Below are 18,477 nucleotides of genomic sequence, written 5' to 3'. Positions count from 1 at the left end.
TGTTAATTTGGCTTATAACGATTCTATAGATGCAAACGACTAACAGTCTGTATTCAGGCGGATCTAAGACATCAGATTGTGAACTATATTAATATAGCCGACGACCCCTTTTGTAAGCAGCTGAAATAACTACCCAAAGAAAATCTGAAGGAAGCCTTCATTGCTAACATCCTGTCTAGGGGTAGTAGAAAGAAAGAATAATGGATTTAAAGATTCAAAGGTAGCGATCTGTGAAATATTAAGTCACGGACAGTTAATTTTGGCTTTGTTTCCTGTTATTATTCATTCTGATTTAGTAGGAGATTCGTGCTATCTCCGGAAGCTCGGATGGATCTCTTTTTTTATCTAATTTTAAGTAATTAATTGGAACAAAACAAACTTCCGACCTCCACCGGTTATTTTTATCTTATTTTAAGTATTTTATAAATTATGAAAGCTTACAACATAGAAACAGATCTATAATATGAAGGTCAGCAAAATTTGGTACTAGACAACTAATTTGTTCTGGGAAATTTTGGTGAATCCAAATAAAGTACACTTGTAAAGAATTACTTCATTTTTTTTTAACCATGAACTTCTCAAACGCGATTTTCAGGTAGCATGACAACAAAGAAGACTTGATCTTATATGCATAAACACAGGGTTTACTGGGAACTAACATTCATTACAGGGAACTAACATTTCAGAGGGGAGGGGGAGGAAGATTAAGGTAAAGGCTCCAAAAATAAGTCAAATTGTACGAAAATAAAGAAGATATGGGGGGAACAACGACACCTTGGATATTTTGGGAGGTTTGAGCAGGAAGAACCTTACCCCCTTACATATATGCCTATATTCATACTACACATTTGGAAAAACATGAAAAAGTTTTCACTTTTATTGTTCTCACGTTGGATCATGGGTTTCATCCTTGACTAAAAATGTAGAAATCTCTAATATTTTAAATGGTCAGTTTTGTTATTGGAAAGTACTACATTGTTTCAAATATCGATCCTACGGGAGCTTATATTACTCAATAGTGGTTCTTACAGTTTTCCGAAAAAAGTGAAAATACTGGCTTTAACACCTAATAACCAATCCATAAAGAAATTACTGACTCTTAGGCACTTAAAAAAAATAGTGTCTTATAAATCTGGGCTTCTCGAAAATACTAATATTTCGACTTCTGTCAGTTTTATCGGTACTTACGAATTATCAAGAAGTGAAGTTATGTTAAACATAATGAAATATACCAAAACTAAGATGAAAATATACGATTTTAGTAACAAAATTATGGAATCTACAATAGAGAATTATGGAAAGCAGGCCGTCCAGAACGCATTGTATTAAATACGTCCATAACGTAACATACTCTTTATGTCAAGTATTTAATTATAATATATTTGCATAGTGGTTTATCTCACTTAGGCTAAACTGATATTCTCCAAGTGAACATACAAAAATCAGTTTTAAGCCGATCAAGAATAACAGTGTGTTCGGTGTACTACGTAAGGACCACTTAATCAATCAAAGCAACAAAGAGATGTGCTACAATATAACTTGAACGATTTTAATTGCTCAGCTTTTGATGTACCAATATTTCAAGTCATATATAGCATACCTTGCACAAAAAAAAAAGTGCAGAAGGGCCGATTAGAGTGCTACATGAGGAACGGAGAAAAAAATTGCCGCCTTCCCCTAATCACGAAATTTCTAAGTCCACTTACCCACCCACCATTTTTTTCAAAAACACCTATTCTATTTAAAAGTCTAAACTCAATCCCCTAAAATTGAGACAAAACAGGTTATATCCTCTTGTAACGATCAAAGAGGGATGCCAATTCACGAAAATGTAGGGTGAGGTCAAAATGTCCTTTTCGGAATCTAGGGGGGGGGGGCATTTTTTCTTCAATAAAAATATGTACCAAAGTGTGACTGGTTAGGTGTCACAGACTCTTACCAATTAATTAACATAAGATTAGAAAAAAAAGATAGAATAAGAGAGAATAATACATATACGAAACAGTTTCATTGAGTTGTGTCACTTTCGAAGAACGTATGCTTCCAACAATCTTTTGACAAACTGCTTATATTAATTGATATACATAACAACGAGTTTTAAAAATCGAATCAACCATAAATGAAGAAAATGCTGACTCCAAATTCTTATTGCTGTTACTAAAACGGTTTTAAGTTTTAACCCCTTCCATTTGCTCTTTGATTTTAGGGATACATTTTATCAACGCTTTTAGTCCATAATTATAAGAACCATAAATGTCAATATCATGATGATACATTGATAGGTTGAAGATTCCTGTATATAGGCAAGGACAAACTTTGACAAGCAACTGATAATGCAAATAAAGGTGATTCAGACTAGAGATATAAATAAAAACGATTCATTATTATTTCAGGTAAGGAGCCTGGCACCTGAAATATTGGTTTAGGAACTTTATAAGGGCACCAAATTGTTTGAAAAATTTAATTAAATACGAGAGAAGAAGAATTAGATGTTTGGCACAGCCACTTTCCAAACTCGTTTGCTTTAATATAAACAATTTGTGAAGTTGCTGATGATGTCTTAGGGAAGACAATTAAGACTGCAGCTAGGAATATTAGTAAAAAAAAATGTTTGACAGAGGAGAAGGGGGCTGTACAAGAATTATCTAAGTGATAAATCATATGAAAACAAAAGGAATGCAAAGAAAGTGGAGAAAGCATTAAAATATGAACTAAGGAGGTGTTGAAGTGGAGGCCATGGATAAAATTGCCGAGGATCTGGAAGATGAAGCTAGACGGCATAATAGTAAAATATTGTACTGGCATGTAAATAAATCGAGAGGGAGTAGTCAGTCCGACTTTTCTCAGTTAAAGATAGTGTAAAAGTGAGTAAAAGTGTAAAAGTGATAAAAGTGAATAAAAGTGAAAAAGTGATGTGGGGTAACGAGAAGGTCAATCAATTAGAAAGCTTCACTTACGTAGGTACCATTAGTAATAATGGTGGATACAGTTAAGATGTAATACGTAGAATAGCCAGGCCCAGAGTGTTTTTTTTTTTTTTTTTGTAGTTAAAAATGAGTTTGGAAGAATATGAAGACAAGTCTGCGAATCAAGACTAAGATATTGGAAGCTACGGTAATGGCAGTAGTCAATTATGGTTCTGAAACATGAGTGTTTTGGAAGACAGTTGAAGATTTGTTTATTGTTTTTTTTTTTTTTTTTTTTTTTTTTTTTTCAAAGAAATTGTCTACGAACAGTTTTAGGTAACCTGTAACCGACCGTATGTCAAAAATGTAGAATAGAAATAAGTTCTATTTCACTCTCTAGGCCTATAATGATAGAAAGATTGAAGTGGGTAGGGCACATTTTACAGATCAAGGATGATACATTGCCAACGATTGTTCTTTTTGGCCATCCATACGGGGCTAAACGAAATGCAGGTCGTCTCCGAGTGTGTTGAGAAGCATTTAGGAAGGATTTAAAAGAAATTCGAACTTCTTGGGAGCGGATAAAGAGTTAAGCTTTGAATATATTACGATGGAAGAGGAGAGTGCGTGGCTGTGTTGGCCTTAAGCAGCTCGTTACTGCAATGAGTTGTTTTTAGTAATAGTAGATGTAGTAGTAGTGCTAGTATTTAATACTTCATCGCCATTTCTGTTTGCCATTTCTGAGAATTGGTCTTTATTATAAAAGACAAAAAAAAATGTATAAAAAAGAAAAAACATAGCACATACTTTTTAGTGAGGGAAAGAGAGACAAAATGCTGTCCCTTCACCCCAAAACAAATTCTAAATCCCCTTGTCCACCTCTCCCACCTAAACAAGATTGCTCTTTGAAGTTTCATCTCAATTCCCTAACAGTAAGATAAAATAGATTTGACGCATCAAAAATATAAAATTTATTGCCTTTTAACGAAGCCTGCAGGAAGCAATGTTTACAACAAAAATCATCCTTGCTTTCAGGCATAAAAAGCAAAAGTTTTTTTTTCTTTTACTGAGGGCTCAATAATAAAAAAACCCTTTGCCTTGATATTTTGAATAACGAGTGCCCTGAAAATCAGAAAAATGAGCTCCGTAAGGGGGCTGGTCCCTTAGCCCCTCTTCATCCCTGAGGGATTTCGATCTGCTGATTATCGAAAAAAAATACCAATTTTTCAGTTTAGGTTGTTATATCTTCAGAGACGTCTCAGCTACACGTTATATAGAATCATTGGATTGGGTTTCGGATAGTGATTGGCTGCAAGTTAAGGCGTTTTCAAGCAAGTTCTTCATTATGGCATTTTCAGCTATATCGCCCGCACCTTTTTACTTTTTCTGGCAGCTCAAGTCTCCATTGGTGACTTAAAGCTAAAAAGGCTAATCAAGAGCACTTGAAGTATTTTTTCAGGAATAATCAAATTCTGTTTACAAGAACTGTTTTTACTCAGCCGACTTCAGCTGAAAAAGCGACATTGAAGACAGCACTTCACCAAAATTACCAATTATTCAAAGCAAGATAAAATTTACGGATGTAAAATTCCTGGCTCAAGTAAGTACTATGACTACCTTCAACACGAGGAGGACAGCACAGGTATTTTGTCTCTCTGATAAAGATGTCTAGAAAACGGATTAACTTCATAGGCTTGTCATCAAATCCCTGTTGATAGCACGGGCTGATAAATCAAAAAGTCAAGAGTTCACTGCAGTAGACCCTGACATGCGACAGATAGCTGATACAATCCTGGGCGTCCCGGTCAACAACAAAGAAAGGGGTAAACTAACCCTTTTAGAGAGGGGTAAACTGAATTTACCCGAACGAATTCGACGCGATTCTGGTATTCATTGAACAAACCTTTAACAATTTATCAATAGCTTTCGAATGCCTCGGGAAATTCGAATATAAGAAGTTTGGGTTAATGAAAATAAAAAATAAAAGCCAGTTTGAAACTCTGACAAAGTCTATGTACGGTCATTCAGTGTTCTCTTATAGTCTTGCTATGTTTGGATAAGGTTGAGTCCTTAATTTGAAATAAAAAAGACAAATTTTTTCAACTGAAAGTAGGGAGCAACATTAAAACTTAAAAAGAACAGAGATTATTACGTATATGAGGGGTTTCGCCCCTCGTTAATACCTCGCTCTTTATCCTAAAGCTCGAATTTTGTTCCAATTCTTTAAAAATGAACCCTGAACCACCAAGGGTTTAATTACAATAAATAGCTCTTTTGAAAGTACTAAAAAAAAACTTAGCGTAAAGAGCGAGGCATTGACGAGTGTGTGAACCCCCTCATATACGTCATAATTTTGTGTTCGTTTTAAGTTTTAATGTTGCTCCTTACTTTCACTTGAAAAGACTTGTTTTTTATTTAATTTCTGATCGTTTTTTTTTAAATAATATTTGAAAATCCGGCACCCCTTCATAGAAAATTCCTTCCCCAAGGAAGAATCTATCCATGGAAAGATCCACCCACGTAACTTTCTCCTCTTTCCCCCTCCACCAGAAAAAAATCTCCCTGAAAACGTATGTATACTTTCCCAATAACCAATACTATATGTAAACAATGGGCAAAGTTCGCAACTTGCAGCCCTTCCTCCGGGGGCTGTGGGGGATTAAGTCGTCGTCAAAGAGATATTTAATAAATTTTTCGACTATTCTGAACAAAATACCTATCTCAAAATTTTGATCAGGCGACTTTGGGAAAAAATGAGCGTGGGAGGGGGCATAGTTGCCCTCCCATTTGTTTGTCATTTAAAGGGGGGCACTAAAACTTTTAATTTCCGTTAAAATGAGCCCTCTCGCGATATTCTAGGCTCACTGGGTCGATACGATCACCCCTAGAAAAAAAAGAAAAAACACGCATCAAATCTTTCTTCGGGCAAAAAGTACAAAATTCCGTATTTTTGCAGATAGAAGCTTGAAACCACTACAGTACGTTCTCTGATACACTGAATTTGATGGTGTGATTTTCATTAAGATTCTATGACTTTTAGGGGGTGTTTCACCCTTTTGTGAAAATATCGCAAGTATTCTCAGGCTCGTAACTTTTGATGAGTAAGACTAAACTTGATGGAACTTATATATTTGAAGTCAGCATAAAAATTCGATTCTTTTGATGTATCTATTTGTATCAAAATTCTGGCTAAGCTTACAGGGTCAAAACACTGACCCCCGTCCCACAACAAATAATCGATAACGTCAGGACGTGAACCTTCTTGTCTTGGGGAACACAAGATTGAAAGCCTAGTGGTCCAAACAATCAGCTAGAACGACTAGAAATGATAAACCTAAAGACGTGGGGCCCCCTCCCCACATTGACGCCACTGCTCACTGCTACTTAAATCCTTAAACCAATACGTTAGCTTCGTGGCAGTAGATTATTTATTTATTTTTCTTTTATTCCACCATCTATAAGAAGCAGTAATATTCAGAGACAGACATGGGTCTTCTTAAGCAGCTTTCACACTACGTACGTGATTTTCTATGCTAAGTGGTTAAATTGAAATATGTTATGTGTAATGTTCCACACTGAAACAAGTGCTTTCATATCAGGCCAACGCAAAAATTCATAAAACCATCATAATCATCGTCTAAAATCGTCCCAATCTTCATTGACGAACTATTCAAAGAGAAAAACTGAAAATGAAAATAAAGATTCAAGGTCTGATCCAGCGTGAAAGGCTTTATAGGATACGTTTACTAACTTTTATATTCTTCAATCACACATTGAGTTTTGTTACTTGTTTGCTACTGTTCCTAAAATCGCAGCGCCTTGTTTTTTTTTAATATTCAATTTGCCGCTAGTCTTTGAGATCACTCAGTCATGTAGTTTTAGATTACTATTGAATCTTCGCTTGAAGTAGTCAACAGGGAAACTTTTAGGGAATACGAATCTAGGAAGATCATTCCAAATCAAAGTACAACATCAAACGAAGCTGTTGTGGACCGAACTGTCTACCTTCGTGTCGGTTGAACAATGGAGGGGGGGGCACAAGAAAGCTTTACAGAAGGAGGTGAATTTATGTACTTGTAGAAAACAGCCATCGATGCTGTCCTTGACTTATGGCTATTGATTTTTCCGTAGCTTACCATAAACTGACGCAACGTGAAATCCTAAGTAAAGCTAGAGTCTACTTAGCACTGCCTACGCTACAGACAAAATTTGTTCCGTAAGATTAGATATACTAACGCAAATTCTTAAGTTATGCTCGCGTGAAAGATTCTACGGCGTAATGTGAAAGAACTGTTAAAGTTCTTATGGCGTCATGTCTTATGGTTTTACTGTTTCCGCTACCGTATTGTTTGTCTGTTTTAAGTTGAAACCTGACACTTGGCCTAAAGGTGAAAAGCGTGACTTGACATTTTAATTAATCAACGTACCCAGTGTTTCTCCCCTACAGTAGATAACCCAATTAAATATGACAAAAATGAAAGAAAACTATTATTTGTTTTGTCATACAATGGTAAATTATATTTTGTGTGAATTTAATTATTTTTTTTACTGAGGTAAATAAGGAGAATCGAAATTTAAAAGCACATAGGAATTAGCCAGCTGAAAAACTAAACTGTCCCACCAAGGCCATATCTAGGGGAATAGGGGGTTTGCCCCCCTGAAATGTTTGTCCAACTCTTAAAAACGTAACAAAATGAATATAAACAGATTTTTGATGCACTTTTTAAAGTGTCTTTGTAGCCCCCCCCAAAAAAAAATCCTGGATACGTTGTGTCCCATGAAAGTTTACATGAGTGTTGTAAGAAATTTAGTGTTCTGTTGAAAATGAAGAGTACTATCTAGAAATCTTCACTCATCGTAACTTTCAAAAAGAAGGTGCACATTATTTGAATAGATTAATAATAATGACATTTTCACTTGTCGACTTAGCGTCTAGAAATATTCTAATGGATCATGTTGGAATAATTAGCAAGATCTCAATGTGCATTGCATCATGGATCAACACTACTGAATTCATACTCTATATGTATATTTTTTTTAATCTCGATTAGCAGTTTGTAGCTCTGAAATGAATAACAAAAACAGAAACGACAGCATGGAAATAGAGCATAGAGGAAAGTTCTTCAAGAGTTTGCGAAATTTGCTGTAATTCTCAGAAAAAAAAACGAAATCAAGTTTCGTTCAAGTTTACTAAATAGTGTAAACAAGAAGCAAAACGAAACTGTCCTAGCTCCGAAGGTAAACTTCTTACAGAAATCATTCAACATCGCTGGGCATGCAGAGAATAGAACTATCTCTCTGAGCCCCTGAGATCGAAAGTTCGGAACTTTTCCGTTTAAGGACTATAAATAATACCCGGTACACGTAAACTTATTTTAAGGCCAGTCTTGTAGCAGCTTTCGTCCCACATACCTAAGCTGATAAGACCGTAACCGTAAGAGATCCCTCTATCTTGGCCTCTAATTTTTTTCAGTTTGCGTGGCCAAACTATTTAGAATTGGTTTGGCGGTCATCCCATAACTTATAAAGCTTGGATAAGACATCCAAATAAATGACAGAAAACTACTTTGGGAGTTCAATGTGGTGTCACCTGCTTTGATTGACAAAGTAACCTGATAGAATGTAAACTAAAATTACGATGTCTTTTCAATAAAATCTCAAAGTGAAATCACAAATTTTCGGCGGCTCTAGATGATAGCTAGCTCCCTGGAAGAATTCGCTGATGAGCCCTTTGCCTTCGTGACAGCCAACCGGCGCTGAAGTTCGCAAATGATTTTAAGGTAAGCTACCCTACCACCATAGCCGTAATGAATATTTATATGCTTGCAAATGAATGTGATATCCGGTTAGATTAGTTTTTTTTCAGTTTTTTTAAGACATAAAAACCAGTGACCAATTCATGCACGCCTTGACGGGGTGGAGGAAATAAAACCATTATTTTAAAATGTTTTCTTTGCTGCACATTTCGACGCTCCTTCGATGTCCCAGTGCCCCACTATCGCAGGAGAAAAAAGGAAAATAGAATAGTCACAACATGTTTTCAAGCGATTTTTGAAGTTCCTAAAAAGGTTCTTGTAATTTACTGTTAGGATAAACATAAACATCATTTATTATTGTTCATGCAAAAGTTTTGAATTTAAGTGAAGGCATTAGGCATTTTTAAACTCATTTTTTAAACATTTACTTACAACAGGAATGTCCTGTAGTGACGTAGTGGGTTTCACCTTAGCTTGGCAATACGGAACCCAGAGATCGAACCTGGCTGTACCTACACAAGGACCTTAATTGCCAAGAAGCGTCGTTAATCCGATTATTTATTTATTGCTTACTGCTATAACTAAGAGAGGGAGAATTTGAGAGGGATATTTCAAGCACTCGGTTAAAGATTTTTGGTCCACATATTTCCCATTTTGGGCTCCATATGTCACTTTACGATGCTGCCGTCAAGGCAAATTTATGCTAAGCTATAAATTTAAGCATTTGCTTTCAAAAGACATCTTAGACAGCTTTTTACGATGTTTCGGTGCCCCTATAGTGCTGGAGGAGTAAATGAATCAAAAGAGACGCATCAGCATTATTCCAAAATCGAATGTAAATGAACTTTGTTTAATTGGGTAGTTTTTTCAGAGCGTTTTTAAGTTTTCATTTATTAAGCGGGCTGAGAAGGAGGTTGAATAAAAAGGAGAGTTGTAAACTCCAAGCTAAGGATTTTTGACCATATGAATAATAATAGAACCCTTTTTGTGTTCGCTTGTCTTTCAAATACAGAAACTCGTAAGTTATAAATACCTAAATTTTTTCTAATTTTTCCTCTCCCTTTAGCCCCCCCCCAGATGGTCAAATCTGGGAAAACGACTTTATCAAGTCAATTTGTGTACCTCCCTGACACGCCTACCAATTTTCATCGTCCTAGAACATCCAGAAGCACCAAACTCGCCAAATCACTGAACCCCTCCTCCAAATCCGTCCAAATCCAAAGCTTTTTACGATGTTTCGGTGCCCCTCTAGTGCTGGAGGAGTAAATGAATCAAAAGAGACGCATCAGCATTATTCCATAATCGAATGTAAATGAACTTTGTTTAATTGGGTAGTTTTTTTCAGAGCGTTTTTAAGTTTTCATTTATTAAGCGGGCTGAGAAGGAGGTTGAATAAAGAGGAGAGTTGTAAACTCCAAGTTAAGGATTTTTGACCATATGAATAATAATAGAACCCTTTTTGTGTTCGCTTGTCTTTCAACTACAGAAATGGCATAGACAAGTGCCACTTTTAGTGCCATATGACACCGTACGATGACGTTATCGAAATGAATTTACATAAAAAAAACACATACATATGATCAAAAGTTTTGAGTCGATTCATTAAACATCTCTACGATATTTCAGTGGCGTACAGTCATGCTAGTCAGAAGACAATTTATGAATTAACACGGAACAGAGTGCGGCATTCACGCGGGCCTCGTTTTAATCTAATGGTCTAATGGAATGATCTAATGGAATGATTGCACTGTCTAAATTTATATACAGTGCTTTAAACATTCCCTGGATAGGGTTGTACCGAGCTTCATTTTTTTTTGCATTTAACCAAGCATGAACACAGCAGATAATTGAGAGGGTAAGGGGAATTAAAAAAAATGGCGGATTATATGCAAAACACATGCGCAACTATGGGGAGTTCAAGGAAGATTCGGCCATTAAGGTCCCTCACCATGCGTGAATGTAAATAACACATTTTATTTTGATTGAATTTTGTATGGGTTTAATTTTGCTTTTGCTCAGTTAACTTTTGCGTTGGTTTAATTTTCCAGTGAAATAGTATTGCTGGGCTAACTTTGCGGATTAGTTTTTGCACGAATCTCGTGAAACACAAGTATCTAACCCCCTTCTCCTCTGTTAAACATTCTGATCCACCGAAAATAAAGCAAGATTGCCTGTACTTGATAAGTGGTAAGGTGAGTTTTAGGTAACTTCTTATCTTAAATTTAATTGTAACTAATTGGCAAATATCCCAAATGTTGGTCACAAACAAGCCACACTTTTCAAGAAAATTTTACTGAAGAAATTTTTCATTTTAGCAATGCAAGGGGTATGACCAGTTTTGAACATAAAATGTATATACTAATTGTCAAGTTATTAATGAATCAAAATAAATACGATATCAATAATCTTATTTACTTAAGAGAGGATTCACACCATTTTCCTTACTGTCCCTACCCTTTTACTGGTCCAGAGTTAAGCATTGAAAGTGTCATCACCCAATTTCACCGAGGCGCCTACAATATAGATGTGTCGAGTCTTTTTGAGTTCCCACAATAAACAGGATTTAAGTATTATCGACATTTATATCAAGGATTAATAATTCGTGTGAGAAGAAAAAGAGTCGACTGCATGAGAAAAAAGAAAAATCCTTGCCAACTACGCCAAAGGGTGGAAATTGATTCTTTTGATCCTTATATTACATACCACTAAGGCTAATTGGGGGTTTGCTATGGCGTAAAAAAAAAAACAGACGAAGGATTTCAAATACCGAAAGATTATTTCATTTTGTTTATGGCAATGAATTGTTTTCCCCGTATTCTGAGTAAATAAATGATCGTGTTGATGATCATAGAAGTGGAGGGAAGCTCTCTTGACATTGGTCTGAAGTACTCCACCCTCCTAAGGAAAAATGACAAAATTCTTCTTTTAAGTGCATAACTCCGTTCCCCTTCACTCTTTTCCAAAATTACGCGCACAAATATGTTCTCTAATCTAAAAAGTTTAGTATCCAAGAGAGCCAAGCCCATACTCTACCAAACAAGAGCTAAGAGCTCATATTGCACTTGTGACGAGTCGGAAGGGCCAAGAGCCAAGAAATCATATGGCATCAGCTCTAGCAAAATTCTAAGAATCAATAGATTGATTTAAAAGGAAAATCAAAGGCTTAATGCCGGCCAGGGTTTAAAATAACAGCTCTGAGTCACGATGTCCTTCTAAATATCAAAATTCACTAAGATCCGATCACCCACTCGTAAGTTATAAATACCTAATTTTTTTCTAATTTTTCCTCTCCCTTTAGCCCCCCTCCCCAGATGATCAAATCTGGGAAAACGACTTTATCAAGTCAATTTGTGCACCTCCCTGACACGCCTACCAATTTTCATCGTCCTAGAACATCCAGAAGCACCAAACTCGCCAAATCACTAATCCCCTCCTCCAAATCCCCGGAAAAGAGCGAATTCACTACGGTTACGTCAATCACGTATCAAGGACATTTATTTACTCTATCCACCAAGCTTCATCCCGATTCCTCCACCCCAAGTGTTTTCCAAGATTTCCCCCTCCAACTCTCCCCAATGTCAAAAGATCTGGTCGGGATTTGAAATAAGAGCTCTGAGACACGAATTCCTTCTAAATATCAAATTTCATTAAGATCTGGTCACCCTTTCGTAAGTTACAAATACCTCAATTTTCAAAATTACCCTCGCCCCCAACTCCACCAAAGAGAGCAGATTTGGTCCGGTTATGTCAGTCACGTATCTTAGACAGGTTTGAATTCTTCCCATCCAGTTTCATCCTGATCTCTCCGCTTTAAGTATTTTCTAAGATTTCCGATCCCCCCAACTGCCCTCCCAATGACTTTGGATCCGGTTGAGATTTAAAATAAGAGATCTGAGTTACGAGGTCCTTCTAAATATGAAGTTTCATGAAGATCCGATCACTCCTTCGTAAGTTAAAAATGCCTCATTTTTTCTAATTTTTTCAGAATTAACCCCCCAACTACCCTAAAGAGAACGGATCCGTTTCAGTTATGTCAATCATGTATCTAGGACTTCTGCTTATTTTCCCCACCAAGTTTCATCCCGATCCCTCCGCTCTAAGTGTTTTCCAAGATTTTAGGTTTCCCTCTCCCAACTCCGCCCCCCCCCCAATGTCGTCAGTTCTAGTCGGGATTTAAAATAAGAGCTCTGAGACACGATATCCTTCTAAATATCAAACTGCATTGAGATCCGATCACCCGTTCGTAAGTTAAAAATACCTCATTTTTTCTAATTTTTCAGGATTAACCCCCCCCCAATACCCCAAAGAGAGCTGATCCGTTCCGGTTATTTCAATCATGTATCTAGGACTTGTGCTTATTTTTCCCACCAAGTTTCGTCCCGATCTCCACTCTAAGTGTTTCCCAAGATTTTAGGTTTCCCCCTCCCAACCCCCCCCCCCCAATGTCACCGGATCCGCTCAGGATTTAAAATAACAGCTTTAAGACACGATATCCTTCCAAACATCAAATTTCGTTAAGATCTGATCAATCGTTCGTAAAAATATTTCAAAAAAAAAATCGTTAAAAATACTTCAATTTTTCTATTTTTTCCGAATTAACGGGCCCCCACTCTCCCCCAGATGGTCAAATCGGGAAAAGGACTATTTCTAATTTAATCTGGTCCGGTCCCTGATACGCTTGCCAAATTTCATCGTCCTAGCTTACCTGGAAGTGGCTAAAGTAGCAAAACCGGGACCGACAGACAGACCGACAGACCGACAGAGTTTGCGATTGCTATACGTCACTTGGTTAATACCAAGTGCCATAAAAACTGAAATAATAAAAGCGTTGCCTGTTTATCATGTTTCGCTTAAAAGTAGAATTTTGTTCATATAGCAAAAATGTAAGGATATGAGACTGTTACCTTCTGTGAGGTTGAGACTGTGGCTAGTAAGAATCGATTTTAGCAAACAAAACTTATAAGAATTAATACAAAGTAAAAAAGAAAAAAGAACTAGGCCTCGGAAAATAAGACCACACAAAGTCTTGCAGTAACTGCTGATCCAGAGGTCACTGTTGCGGAGCAATATATACGCATATGACTTACAGGGGAAAATTTCGACGGTCATTTTAGGTTTCTCGTTTGCCTTGGGATTAGACAACTCTGATTTAAGTGTTATGTAGGCTACACGGACGAAGGATAAAACGATCAAGACAGCTTTTTATAGTCTTTTGTATCCTTAAAGTTCCTGAGATCCTCTTAGATGACATCCTCCGACTACGGACTGTCCGTAAGACGGACACAGATATAAAGACACACATTAACAAAAAAATAAATAAAAGGTATAGACGCTCTTGCGTTACTTTGTTGTAACAGAAAATTTTTTATAAGCAACCGCATCAGACTCAAAACCCTGTTAAAGTGCAACTAAAACCCAAACTACTAACTGCTAAGACATTAAATTAAGAGATGATGAGCCATTTTCACACATCCGATGAACACAATAGAACCCGTCTCTCTTAGACCTTGTATCGAGCACTTGCACCCTGAACCAAGATTCGCTTGAATTCCAACGTCTTTCCCTAGTAATTAGGCTAACGACTAGAGATTTTAGAGTTCTCATCCTCCACTGCAGAGGTTGAGTCAGGTGACTACCTTAAAAAGGCTATCTAATTCTTACTTATTACCAAGTTCGATTGAAATTCGATCACTACTCTTTCTAGCTGGCGACAATAGCCTAGAACACTCCCCATCCCCCTCCTCCTCCTCAAAGTTTAGATCAGGCATAGATTCCCGAAAGACATTACTAACACACTTGACTTTACTTTCCGTATTGTTTGGTTGATATTCAAAAAGTTCTTCATATAGATATTCTGATAACAAGGATGCTCGAATGCATGAGCCCCCACAGAGGTCCAATTACGTACAGACTTACACAAATAAGGCGCTAACTATTGCTTCCGATTTTAAGCTTCGTTAGAGATTTGGCAACCGATTCTGGTATATATTCACATGATAAGATTCACGAAAACCTCCTCCTCCACCCACATGTGAATTGGAAGACAGATTTTTGGAAAAAGCCAGATTTTTCCATTCTTTTCCTAAGCCACAGCTTCATATACAAACGAATTTCGAGAAAATTCCAAAAAAACCTGTTCAACATCAAAAATTTTATAGATAAAAAGGAACTCGAATTTAGGATTTCAAGATATTCCAGAATTGTTTCCAGAATAACATTCCAGAATTGTTTCCTTGGAACCCAGAATAAACACATCATTTTGGCCTTATATCCATATTTTCAGCTGTCCTAGTTTCCTATTTTAGCATTTAATCATCCTTTTATGCCGAGAGTCTGTTTTTTACTCCATTGAAAACAGCGAAGACAAAAGGCACATCCATAAAATAATGCTCTTTTGATGCTGTCGAAAATTAAGCCCTCTTTTACATTCACTGTGTTTTTGCATCGATTTAAAATATTGAAAAGGCACCATAAGGTGAGCCAAATTATAAGCCTCATATTATATTGAAACCAGCCATATAGATAAAAACCCAGGTGTTTTGATTTTTAAGCCGCCCAACCTTTTTATTCGCATAAAAACAAGTCTCCACTTTTTTACTTGGCTTACTCTCGCTTAATATTCCTTTTTAAGGTAGCAACACAAGATTATGTGAAACCTGAAATCTGCCTTTCCGTACTGAAAAACCGACTTGTTTTATGAGAAAGAGTCAAACTTTAGCGTAAAGAACTGGGCATTGAGGAGGGGCCGCTTCTTTCATATACTGAATAATTCCTGGTCGTTTTAAGTTTTATTGTCGTTCCTTACTTTCAGTTTAAGAAACTTGTTTTTTTAATTAATTTCCGATCGTTTTTGAATTAACACAGGTTTTGACTTTGGGTCACAGTACATGAATAATTAAAATGAAATTTGCATAATAATTTTACTTTTTTGGCTAAATGGCTTTCTCAAAGTTTTGATTTGACGATTTTGGGAAAAGGGGGGCGGGGGAGGGGCCTAGTTAACCTCCATTTTTTGTTACTTAAAAGGTCACTTTAACTTTCAATTTTATTTACGAACCTTTTTATTAGTAATAAATAAAGGTAAACTACAAATTAAATTACATAACGAACTTCTATATTCGTATATTTTATTACGAATATGAGGGGGTTCGCCCCCTCGTCAATACCTCGGTCTTTACACTAAAGTTCGAATTTAATTAGAATAGATAGCTCTTTTGAAATTACTAAAGATACTTTAGCGTAAAGAGCGAGGTATTGAGGAGGGGACGAACCCCTTCATTTACGTAATAATTTTTGTTCGTTTTAAGTTTTGATGTTGCACCTTACTTTCAGTTGAAAAAAATAGTTTTTTCAATGCAATTTCTCAGCGTTTTTAAATTAATCAGGTTTTGATTTTGGCTCACCGTACATCTCGAAGTTTTGATCGGTTCTCGATTTTGAGAAAAAGGGGGCCAAGTCGCACTCCAATTTTTTGGTTACTTCAAAAGGCCGCTAAAACTTTTAATTTTATTTACGAACGTTTTCATTAGTAATAAATATACGTACCTTGCAAATTAACTTACGTAACGAACTTCAATGCTCATATATTTTACTAAAGGAGTAACTATTTTAAAAAACTTAGTTTAAAAAACTAAAGGACTAACTATATTCCAGTCGGCGCTATCATTAAAATAAACCTCCGCCAGCCCACTTATCCTAGCCATCATTACTGGTTACTAGCCTACCAATAATGATTCATATAACTAGAGACATATTTTCTCTATGAATCTTAAAAAGCAGCATTTCTTAAAGAAAACCTGGAATTTCTAGTAGTTATTTGCCGTAAAAGATAACACTATTCTAAAGATTATGCAACTGTTGATTATAATGAACAAATGGGGACTCGTCGAAACGAACCAGTATTCGCACCTATCGCGTCTAGGGTCCATATTCATAGCTTGAAAAAAATAAAGCGGTACAAACCGGATAAAATAACCATTTTAGGACTAAAATTTAAAGCATAGGTACATACAATCAAAATTTTAGATGGGCACCAGAGGATTATTCCAGAGAGGAGATGTGAAGACCACAAACCAAAAAATTGTTGTATAAAAATACACGAATTGCCTATTTGTCTTTTAGATAAATTCAAAGAGATAACAACACGCCACCACGACGACAGAGACGACACATGCACTGATTTGAAATGCTTAAAGATAGGCTGGGCTACTCAGTCTCAAACTTTCGTTCGAATATCAATAACTCTAAAACAAATGCCAATTTAAAAAAAAAAAACAACAAAAAAAAAACACTTCATCGCATCAAAAATTACCGTTTAATTAATCAAATGACTGAGTCCATCACATTACTAATCAGGAAACAAGGTATTTCAAAAATTATGAAAAGTTTCCAACTCTTGAGATTATGATTGAACGCTTGTCTTCCAGTCAATTTATTTTGAGATGCAATGGAAAATAAAAGATAAATACCTGTGAAAGAATTTTAATGTTCATTTTTTGGTTCTCCATTCCCACCTTCAAAACTTAAAAAACAAACATTCTATGAAAGTAATAGGATATTCTGGCATAAACAAAAACGGCTCAAGTCTGTTATTGTAAACAATCACCATCCTATTTTTTGTATAAAAAAAAATGGAAGGACAAAGAGTTTTTGGTTTTAATGAAATGAATGAAAAAATTAGAAAAATGGGAGTACCTGGTGTTAGGAATCATTCCGAGATCCAAACAGTTAATCTATTCAGATTTATATCTATTCACTGTCAATAAAAAGGTTTCATCCCTATTTTGAACTATTTTACTTTCGTCATAGAAAGGCAGTGTGGTCTTCGAAGTTATTTAAAATCGTTTAGTCAATGTTATCAAATTCTGCAAAATAAATCAAAACCTGACATTTTTCTCCTACAGAAGCTGTTTTCTAATCCCTTTCCTTCCCTGAGAAAACAAATATTGAAAAACCTGAATAAAGGTTTTTAAACATTTCAAATTGTATAATATGAACAATAACCATCACAATAAAAGCCGATACACGATTTTTTTTTTTCTAAGGCTGGGTCCGCAAAAACGTCTATCGAGTCAACGTCCACATCAGTATACAACAATGTTATTAGTCCGCAGTATGGCAATAGATACAACCTCAACATCAGCGTAAACATCAACAAAGTCTGCAACAAACTTGGATCCATTATTGAAAAATAACACGGCTAGTGTAAGAACTGTTAACTATGAAATCTCTTTATTTATTTACTCAGAAGTAAGTGATTTTACTCAGAAGTAAATCAGCAAAAGACATTCACGCTGGAGACCTATTTTGCGACAAAATCATACCAAAGTGTACAGATTCAGCTTCGAAAGCGTTTACATTGTCGCAACTTTCCATCAAAATCAACGATTGTTAGTTGGATTAAGAAGTTTAGAGAGCAAGGGACTATGGTGGACCCATGTTCTACAGCCACAGGGGGAACTTATTCAGGCAGGAAGAAGAGTGCAAGGACAGAAGAAAACGTTGCTGCAGTGAGGGACTCAGTAGGACACAGCCCAAGGAAATCAGTGCGTAGACGCAGCCAAGAACTCCGAATGACAAGGGAGTCACTACGATGTGTTCTTACGTCTGATCTGCACCTATGCCCATACAAGATTCAAATAAATCAAAAACTAACTGATGTTGACAACGAAAAGCTAGTAACAATGTGTGAATCGTTCTGTAATGTGCTTGAAAATGATGAAAACTTTCTTGAGAACGTTTGGTTCTCGGATGTAGCCACTTTTTGCTTTCCGGGCACGTCAATAGCAAAAACAATATTTTTTGGGGTTCGAATG

At 36.2% G+C, this 18,477-nt stretch overlaps 1 protein-coding gene across 1 annotated transcript in view; it reads right to left on the bottom strand.

Annotated features, from left to right (window-relative positions):
- The window catches only part of LOC136038738 (uncharacterized), a 126,089-nt gene that overhangs the window by 97,508 nt on the left and 10,104 nt on the right, over positions 1-18,477 (bottom strand). The gene's annotated exons all lie outside the window — the stretch shown is intronic.

This window comes from Artemia franciscana, chromosome 18, assembly GCF_032884065.1.
Source record: "Artemia franciscana chromosome 18, ASM3288406v1, whole genome shotgun sequence".
NCBI lineage: Eukaryota > Metazoa > Arthropoda > Branchiopoda > Anostraca > Artemiidae > Artemia > Artemia franciscana.
Note: the sequence above shows the minus strand (reverse complement) of the source record. Positions and strands in the feature narration are given on the sequence as shown.